The sequence below is a fragment of the Elephantulus edwardii genome, unplaced genomic scaffold (genome assembly GCF_000299155.1).
Source record: "Elephantulus edwardii isolate Elephantulus edwardi_28Jun2011 unplaced genomic scaffold, EleEdw1.0 scaffold00097, whole genome shotgun sequence".
NCBI lineage: Eukaryota > Metazoa > Chordata > Mammalia > Macroscelidea > Macroscelididae > Elephantulus > Elephantulus edwardii.
The window spans coordinates 10,343,356-10,353,199 of NW_006399847.1; positions in this window are offsets into that span (position 1 = coordinate 10,343,356).

Consider the following 9,844-nt stretch of genomic DNA (forward strand, 5'->3'; position numbering starts at 1 on the left):
GTGGAGCCAAGTAAACTCAAGCTGGTGACCATCTCAGTCTCTTCATCATCTATCATAATGCTACCAATCAGCTCAGTTGTGTGAATCTTTGCTTTCTTGATATTGAGTTTTAAACCATATTGAAGGCTACAGTCCTTGACATTCTACAGCGAATGCTTCAGGTCCTCCTCAGTTTCTGCAAGCAGGGTTGTGTCATCTATAAAATGCAGATTGTTAAGGAGTCTTCCTCCAATCCTGATGTCACAGTCTTCTTCATAGAACCCAGCCTCCTGGATAATATATTTTGCATATAGACTGAAAAGATATGGAGATAAGACACATCCTTCAGAATATTAAACCATGCAATGTTTTCTTGCTCTCTTCTAATTACTGCCTACTGGTCCAAGTATAGGTTTTGCATAAACATCATCAAATGTTCTGGGATTCCTATTCTTTTCAGAGTTAGCCATAGTTTGTTGAGTACATATAAATATCTTAGCAATAATAATGTGTCTGTTATTATAAACATATAGCAATATGAAAATCAGTGAATTCTATAGAATAATTAATAGGTTAATTTTGTTTACTTATGCATTTGTCAAAAATAGCACTAAACTTTGTTATCATTATATAAATACGGTGATAAAAATGCCACCAAGATTAGAAGGTGTCGTACATTGTATGAGATATGGTGAAAGACCTCTGGCAGATGGAGAATAAATATGTAAAAATTATGAAAGAACATGGAAAGCTCAAGAAAAACATAGCTAAAATGCATAAACAATTAATGTAAGATATTGTGAAAATGACCATTATACATCTGTAGAGATAATTGAGTTCACTCTTAAATACATAGTAAGACAAAACTTCCTAGGAAATGCCATTTCTTAATGAAGTGACTGGCAAAATGTCACAATTCTGACAGATTCTATAGCAGAGCTGAGGAAAAGAATGTTCTCATTCCATTTCCTGGAGTGAGACCCCCTTGAGAGCAGTTTGGTGATGTCTGGCAGGGTACCTGTCTTTCCCCAGGTGGCCTGCTGCCCTCTGTGCTCAGTTTCTCTGGATCACCCTCTTTATCTTGTGCATCTTAGATGCCAGTGAGGCCTCTCTGCCTCCCAGGGACTCTTTGTACAGAGTCCGTATCTGCTGTGTTTAATGCTATTCCGGTCTTCCTCTTTTTAAAACACAGACATTAGGCAGAGAAGGTCAAAGAGCTTTGACAGATGGGGAATGAAGCTCATGTCCCCTATTTTCCACTGCATCTGTGTAATAACTAACTATAAGAACCCCCGACAGGCTGGTTCCTGTGAGGCTGAGGTCAATTAGACTCCTATTCTCCAACTTTTCCCACAGTTTCTGACACCAGCTGTATCCCACATGGGGTTTGGGCTTCACACTCTGCCACTACCCTCTGGGTCGGCTCCAGGCCTCTGCTTTTCCTGGCAGCCTAGCCGACACAGCTCTATGGTTCACTCAGTCTAAGAAGATTGTAGCTAGCACAGGGCAGGCCTGACCATCACTGTGGTTATTCTGTCTCTTATTGATCAAGAAGTACATGAAACCCTCCCATGTAGTAAGATTTTTATAAGGAGCCTGTACTCAACAAACCCCTTATTGACTGCATTAGCTTCCAACTCATAGTGTCCCTCTATCAGGTTTCTAAAGCTGTAAATCGTAACTACCCATCTTTCTCCCTCGAAGCTTCTATTGGATTCAACCATAGAAATTTCGAATTAGTAACACATTTGCTGTGTACTGTGCCGTCAAAGCTCCAGACTCTTGCAGCCATCACTCCTCTCAAAGGATTGATACTCATATAAATTAGTCTGAATGAGCCCCTGGTCAGTTCCAGTAAAATCAGCTGTGGGTTTTGTTATAAATTTATAAACTCCATCTGTGGATAAAGTGACCAGTCATGTTTAAGACTGTAGCTGGATGAAGCATTTTAGGAGAATGACCAGACCAGGACCAGCAAGGCTCATCAAGTAGCCCCTTGTATCTGAAGCCTGGCTGTCTCATCTGCCTAAGCCTGGGCCACCTTGAGTCTAGAACATAGCAGTTGGATGTATTAGTTACATCATGGTGGCAAACGAATGAGCCAAGTTAACAAGAGTTTCTGTCCATGTGATAATGCTATTTTTTAACCCATACTTTTGCCTACATTAGTAACCCAGGGTGAAGTTATGGGAAGGGTATAAATCATCTCTTTCTTAAAATTTGCACAAAACTATGCATATTGTATTTATGGTCAATTTAAGGAAATTTTTAATAGACTATTTCACCCTAACCTCTGCATCAGACATTATTACACTGTAATGATGTGACTATCATTTATGTTCAGTTTCTTTTCTTTTTCTTTCTCCCTGTTAACTCAGTGTTTTGACATGAATGCTGTGTTACAAAGACCAGAAATACATAACCTCTGACTTAGGAGGAACTTTAGAGACCAAGGGGACAATTAGATACTTAGATCAACAGTTACACAGAGTGTGCTGAGTCTTCTGATTGGCATGTGTGCATTCTGAACTCAGACTAATATGTTAGGAAAAGTCATTTGGAAGAAGTGACATAATACATGAAATGTGCTAGGGTTGTATATGGAATTAGACTAATTCCATAAGTAATTGACACTAAGATTGCCCATAGGAAGAATGACTATATCTTCAAGTCACCCTGGAACTTGATTGGACTTGGAAAGTCCACTGCTTAAGTCCCAGCAATAATTATCCTTTCCTCTCCATCTTTCATTATGCTAATAGAGGTCTCTTCCCAATGAGTAGTTGGTGTCCACAAACTAATTACTTACCAAACAAGTAAGCATTCTCTTAGCCTTGTGTTTAGATCCTCAGCAGTTAAGTCTCAAATTAACTATTCAGCCTTCTGTCTGTTGCTTACTTAAATATACCTTCCAACAATGAGTTGTGTTCTGTTCTTCAAGGCCACGCTCCCACCACCATCTAAAGTGAGCTAGTCTTTGAATCCCTACTCATGGAAGATTTTACAGGTGAAGCAGGCTCTAGTGCATGCCACCCTGTGGTAACAGTGAGACTTTGTCCATTCCGTGTGGCCTTCTTGACTGTTGGCATCTCCAAGGTTCTTGCCAATACGCTGTGGTTCAGGGGCTTCTAACCCAGGGAGCTCTTCTTCCAGTGTCTGCAAGATAGTCTTCTCTTGGGATGCATGGGGTTTTCATTCGCTGTTTTTTTCAGAAATAGATTGTCAGGCCTTACTTCTTAGTTTGTGAGCTCCTCGGACCCTGTTTCCAATAGCTGACTGCTTGTATGTGAAATACTGATGGTGTAGCTTCTAGCATCACAGCAGCACACACAACAGTTAAGATATACTGATAGCTGAATGTGGGCTATGTATTTTAGTAAATGCCTTTTTCCCCCCTGTAAAAGATAAAATCTGGGAGGGAAAGGTAAAAAAATCTATGACTTGTCCATAGCTGGCACCCAGAACATATCTGTTGAGTAGAAAGTAGACTTTTTGGCTTTTTTCTCTCAACATTTTTATATACCCTAATGTCACAAAGCTGCATATATTTTACTATTTTAATTGACCATCATGTTTGGAATTTCATATGTAAAGACATTTATGATAGGTTCTGTTGTTGACATTGTACCCTTAACTAATTTCCTCAATTTTAAAATAGATGATCAGCAGCAACAGACCCAGTCCTTGATATTTGGATTAGACGAGTTTACAGGAAGTCTTGCCCTTGGCCACTCAAGGTTAAAAGAAGACTTATTTCTTCCTCTCTATCTTGTACCTGTTGCTTGTTGGTGTATTGAGTTACCCTTGCATCTTTGGCTTTCCACAAGGATCTTTTAATTGACGTTTCCTAAAAAGATTTTTCAAAGCCTAGCAGTGAACTTTTATGATTTTTAATCTCCATTATGAGTCCATAGATTTTTTAGAAAATTCCCAAGAGTCCATTAACTTGAATGTTTTAGTGGCAATGCAACTTATTGTTCACTACAGGGTAGGCAAAAACAGAAAGGTTAGAGAAGGATTAAAGGTAGAAATAACTAGAGAAAGCAGTATGAAATGGTTGTAGGCTATCCTTGGTATGTACATACATAATTAACATTCAGATTTGTAGAGTGGGCAGATGCAGGGCCTTATTTTATAAATTATTGTATAATAATGTTATTATCTTTCTTGAAAAATTTGTTTTCATTAAAATAATCTTCTTTTCACATTTGATGATTGTATAAACGAATAGTATCTTACATATTTCCATGTGACCTAAGACTTTAGCAGGTCCACAAGATACATCTCAACAGTGGGTGGGTCAACAAGACCACATCTCAGATAATCTCACTTGTGAGTGTCCCATCTCTGGTACTCTGTCTGACAGTCACTTTCTCCCTTGCAGTGACCTGTGGTCTTCAGCGGTGAGGCAGGTGTGGTCATGGACCGCATCTGCCACCGGAAGAAGTGTTGTACTTAATTCTGCACTAAAATATAACTTCCAGTAATTGATAGCTTATATTGCTTCTAAAATGATTCAGGATCATTCTTTTTGTCTCACATAACAGCTTTTTTTGGTGAGGTTCACCAATTTAAGTAATTTAATTTGTGTATATTCAGAATCGTGTGAGCATCATCATAATCTGTTTTAATATTTTCATCACAAAAGAGGTAGTAATTGTTTTAATAGTCACTCTTCATTAGCCCTCCCCACAATATGTGTTCTGGTGGTGTGGGTAAGGAGTTGTGGAGCCAAACCAAAGGCAGGCAGTTCAAATCTACCAGCTGTTTTAATTAGGTTATTACTACCTTTGAGCACTTTATTTTTATAAAGTGAGTTAAATAAAGGTTTACCGAGAAAACAAAATTCCATTCAATATGTCATACATATTATCATGTTTGTCTCATGCCATTAATTGCAGAATCACTCATCTCACCCTCACTGTTTCCTGTCCCTGAGTTGCTTCCCCTTCCTGGCTTCTGAATTCTCCTTGGGCAAATGTTGTGCCTTTGGCCTCAAGTGGTTGACTGTTCTAAGGAGGGCCTGCCTGCCTATTGCTACTGCTTACCTTGCAGATCATCCTGTACTCTGCCTGAATATGGAACCATCCAAATCCCTTTAGTTCCAGCCTGAAGGGTGGCTAAAAGTGTCACAGTCTGTGCAAGTTCCATGATTTTCTAACTGATCAGTGAGACTAGTTGTTTGAGTTTTGTTCCACATTTTCTCCCACTCTGTCTGGAATCCTTTATTGTGATTCCTTTCAGGTGGTTACCCATGAACTACGACCCCATATAATTCTTCTGATTTCAAAATGGAAGTAGACTTCTTTGACTTTGACTCTATTTTTCTGTTAGTTCAGTCTAAATTTTTTTTTTAAATTTGGAAAGCAAACCCGAAAACTTTGGGGTTTTTTTTCTTTTTTTTTCTTTTTGCAAAGAAATGAACTGTTAGTGGACCAAAGACTCCCACTGACCCTTTTATTTGGTTTATCACTTTGTAAGTTAAGAGTAGTAGAGATCTGATTTGACAGCAGTTCAGATGGACTGACACAGTGACTGCTGCACTGGGCTTAAGTGTGTCAGAGTTTGTGAGGATGTCACAGGATAGGACAGGTTCAGATCTGTTGTTTATAAGGTCGTTACAACCCATACTTGACAGCACCTAACAACAACAATAACTTATGAAAATATCTGGGCTTCTAAGTTAACCCAGTGTACCTGAGTGGTAGGGCAAACTTAATTTAGATGTTTGGGTTTGTTTTCCTTGTTATGGTATAGGATTTTGGATGTTGGTTGTTAGTTTTTAAGGAGATGTTTTATACCAATCAAAACTGTGCAACAGGGGAAGAAATATTCTGGAAAGAGATACAACCACTCTCATTGATCACGTGTAAGCAGAGGTCACATGAGTGCCAGCCAGATTGCTGATAAAAGGAACTTTTGATTGGAAGGGACACTTAAGTAATGCTTAAAGTCATCCTCTTGTACCACACTTTAAGAGCATCTTTGTTTTGAACAGGTGAGGGTCAAGGAAAGAAGGGAAGCCACTTAATATGATGGATTGACACAGTGACTGCAGCACTGGGCTTAAGTACAGTAGAAACTGTGGCAGGATTTCTGTCTGTAGTAGTTTAGGTCCCCATGAGCCATCATTGACTGGATGATAACCAACACAGTCCCACTGTGCTCTGAGCAGACCATTTGTGTGTGTGTGTGTGTGTGTGTGTGTGTGTGTGTGTTTCCAATTTTCTTTCAGCAAATGCTTTTAAACATGAAACATTGTTTCTATTGTTCGGTAAATTATTTTGACTTGTAAGGAAAAGTTTCTGTCTTTAGTCCTAGTCCTTAATGTAGCAGTTGGATAGTCAGATGAATTTTCTACTTAGTTGTTTATATGCAGTTTCTTTCTTTTTTAAATGCATTTTCTTTGTAGTAGTAAGATTTTAGGACTACATTTAGCAAAAGCCTTGAGAAATGGCCAAGTCACTGATTTCTTGTGGCAAGCATGTCAAATTTGAAATTATGTTGGTAAGCTGTTCTGCAGATACGCAAGTCCAAACAAACACTAAAATTATCATTTATCCTCAATTTGGATTTGAAAAACTGAGTATATGGTTGGCTTTATTTAAAAAAGTACCTTGAGAAGGGATTAATAGATTGTCTTGTGTGCTATGTCAAATATTTCCATGTTTTCTCTTAATTCTCTTACGAGGTATGTTTACCCCTAAAGAATTAACTTTCTTTTCCGATTTTTATTTCTATTCCTTATGATTACTTACTGCATCTTCTGGATGTGACATAATCCTCCCTGATGGTCATTGTGATGTTGTAGGCAAAGAAAATGTCAATGTAGGACATTGAAATTCACAGAATTTTGTTCAATCCCAGAAATTTGAGGTTAGAACTCAAATTACCTTGTCTCTTGTGGTCACTATTTTCTTGTTTTAGGCTTCCTTTCTCTAAGTTCTCCTAGTTTCAGTACTATAATAAACTCAAATTCAGACTTATGGTAGTAGGGTCAGAAGTGACCTGCCATTGAGTTCTTCTAGAGAGAATTCTTGAGCTGCTGGTGGATTGCAGCAGCAGGGGTCATGACCTTTGGAATAGCAGCCTGTCTTATTAGTGGCTGTGCCACCAGAGCTCTCCTGCATGTTAGTAAGAGATCATTGCTGACTTTCAGATATGCATCGGAGAGTTGGACAGTGACTAGGGATGATAGAAATAGAATTGATGTCTTTGAGCTGTGGTGCTGGAGAAGTATTGACTGTACCATGGACTGCTAGGAGAACAAACAGGTTTGTCCTGGAGAAGGAGAAGCTGGAATGCTCCTTGGAGTCAAGGATTCTGAAGCTTCGTCTGACATACTTTGGGCATGTTTCAAGGAGGGACTGGTCCTTGGAGAGGGACATCATGCTTGGCAGAGTGGAGGGGCAGTGAAGGAGAGGAAGACCTTCGATGAGATGGATCGATTCTGTGACTGGAGTGGTGGGAATAAATGCGTTTGAGATGGCTAGTTTGGCACAGGATACAATGGTGTTTAGAGCTTTTGTACATAGGATCGCTATGAGTTACAAGCGACTTTATGGCACATAACAACACAACAGCAATTTTAATGAACGTTTACAGAGACTTTGGATTTCCGTTCATTCATTATTGCATTTTTCTCCCTGCCCACCCCTCCCCCGCAATTCACTCTTCTTTGAAAAGTAAAAGAAAAATTCTTTCATTGTTATACAGTCCCCTTCATCAAATCCACCCCACTGTGCAGCCTTCATTCTGGACTCCTGTCATAATAATTGTCTTTAGTAGTGTTGCCATTTTCATAATATTGAGTCTTCCTATCCATGATCAAGGGATATTCTTCCACTTCTCCAGGTCTCTTTTTGTTTCCTGTAATAATGTTTTGTAATTTTCTTTGAATAGAGCCTTTGTTTTTCTTGTTATATTTACTCCTAAGTATTTAATCTTGTAAGAAGCTATTGTGAGGAGTATTGTTTTTTTCAGCTCCAGTTGTGTATTCTTTGTCATTGTGGAGAAATCCCATTGATTTTTGTATGTTGATCTTGTATCCTACCACTTTGCTGAATTGGTCAACTATGTCCAGTAGTTTTCTTGTTGAGTGTTTAGAGTGTTTTAAATATACTATCATATCATCTGCATAAAGAGATAATTTTACCTCCTCTTTTCCAATTTGGATACTTCTTATTTCCTTCTTTTGTGTTATTACTATTCCTAAGACTTCCAATACCATATTGAATAGTAGAGGTGATAGTGGGCATCCTTGCCGCGTTCCTATTCTCAAGGAGAATGCCTTTAATCTCTGTCCATTGAGAAAAATGTTGGCTTTTGGGTTTGCATAAATACATTTTTACTATGTTTTTAAAATTCCCTTCTAATCCTATGTTCTTGAGTGTTTTAATCTGGAAAGGATGTTGGATTTTGTCAAAGGCCTTTTCTGCATCAATTGATAGGATCATGTGGTTCTTGTTCTTTGCTTTGTTAATGTGATGAATTACATTGCTTGTTTTTCTCACGTTGAGCCGTCCTTGCACACCTGTTATGAATCCCACTTGGTCATGGTGAATTATTTTTTTCTGTTTTCAATCTATTGTTGGATTCTATTGGCCAGGGATTTTACTCGAAATTTTTACATCTGTGTTCATGAGAGATATTGGCCTATAGTTTTCTCTTTTTGTCGTATCTTTACTTAGCTATGGTATGAGTCTGGGAGAATTCCATCTTTTTCTATTTTCTGAAATAGTTTATGTAGAATTGGTGACAGTTCTTCTTTGAATATTTGATAAAATTAACTGGTAAAGCCATCTGGTCTAGGGCCTTTTTTTTTGGCTGGAAGTTGTTTTATTACCTTTTCAGTTTCTTCTTTTGTAATGGGTTTGTTCAGGTGTTCAATTTTGGTTGGTGTCAGTTTAGGTAGATTGTGAATTTCTACGCATTTGTCCATTTCCTCTAGGTTTTCATATTTGATTGAGTAGAATTTTTCATAATATTCCATTGTTAGTCTTTTTATTTCACCTGGTTCTGTTGTGATGTTGCCCGTTTTATCTTATTCATATTATTAGTGTCTTTTCCTTTGTTAGCTTTGCTAGTGGTTTGTCAATTTTATTGACCATTTCAAAGAACCAACTCTTAGTTTTGTTGATGGTTTCAGTTGTTTTTCTGTTTTCTATTTCACTTATTTCTGCTTTAATTTTTATAATGTCTATTTGTGTTTTTTGGGGGCAAGGGTGTTTGGTTTTCCTGCTGTTCTTTTTCAGTTTGTTGGAGATGTTGACTTAGAGAGTCAATGGTAATTTTTTCCTGCCTTATGATGAGTTTGCTTATTGTTATAATTGAGCTCTGATTACTGGTTTGACTGTTTGCCAGAGGTTTTGTAAGTGGTGTTCTTATTGTAATTTGTTTCAAGAAACCTTTTAATTTCATTTTTTTATTTCTTCTAGTACCCACTCATGTTCAAGCAATGTGTTGTCCAGCTTCCAAATGTATGTTTTTTTCTCTCCTTTATCTTCTTGTTATCAATTTCTAATTTTGTAGCATTGTGGTCTGAGAAGATGCTTTGTATTATTTCTGTTTTTTAATTTATTGATTCTTGCCTTGTGATCCATGATGTGATCTGTTCTGGAGAACATTCTATGCACAGTGGAGAAGAAGGTATACTGTGCTTTTTTTGGGTGCATTAACTTATAAATATATATGAGATTGAGTTGTTTTACTGTGTGGTTTAATTCTTGAGTGTCATTGTTGAGGGTTTTGTTGTTTTTGGTTTGTTTTTTTTTCTTTTTTCTGGTAGTTCTGTCTTGAGAGTGGTATATTGAAGTCTCTAAGTACTATAGTAGTATCGTCTTTTAAGTTTCCAGTATTGCTAATG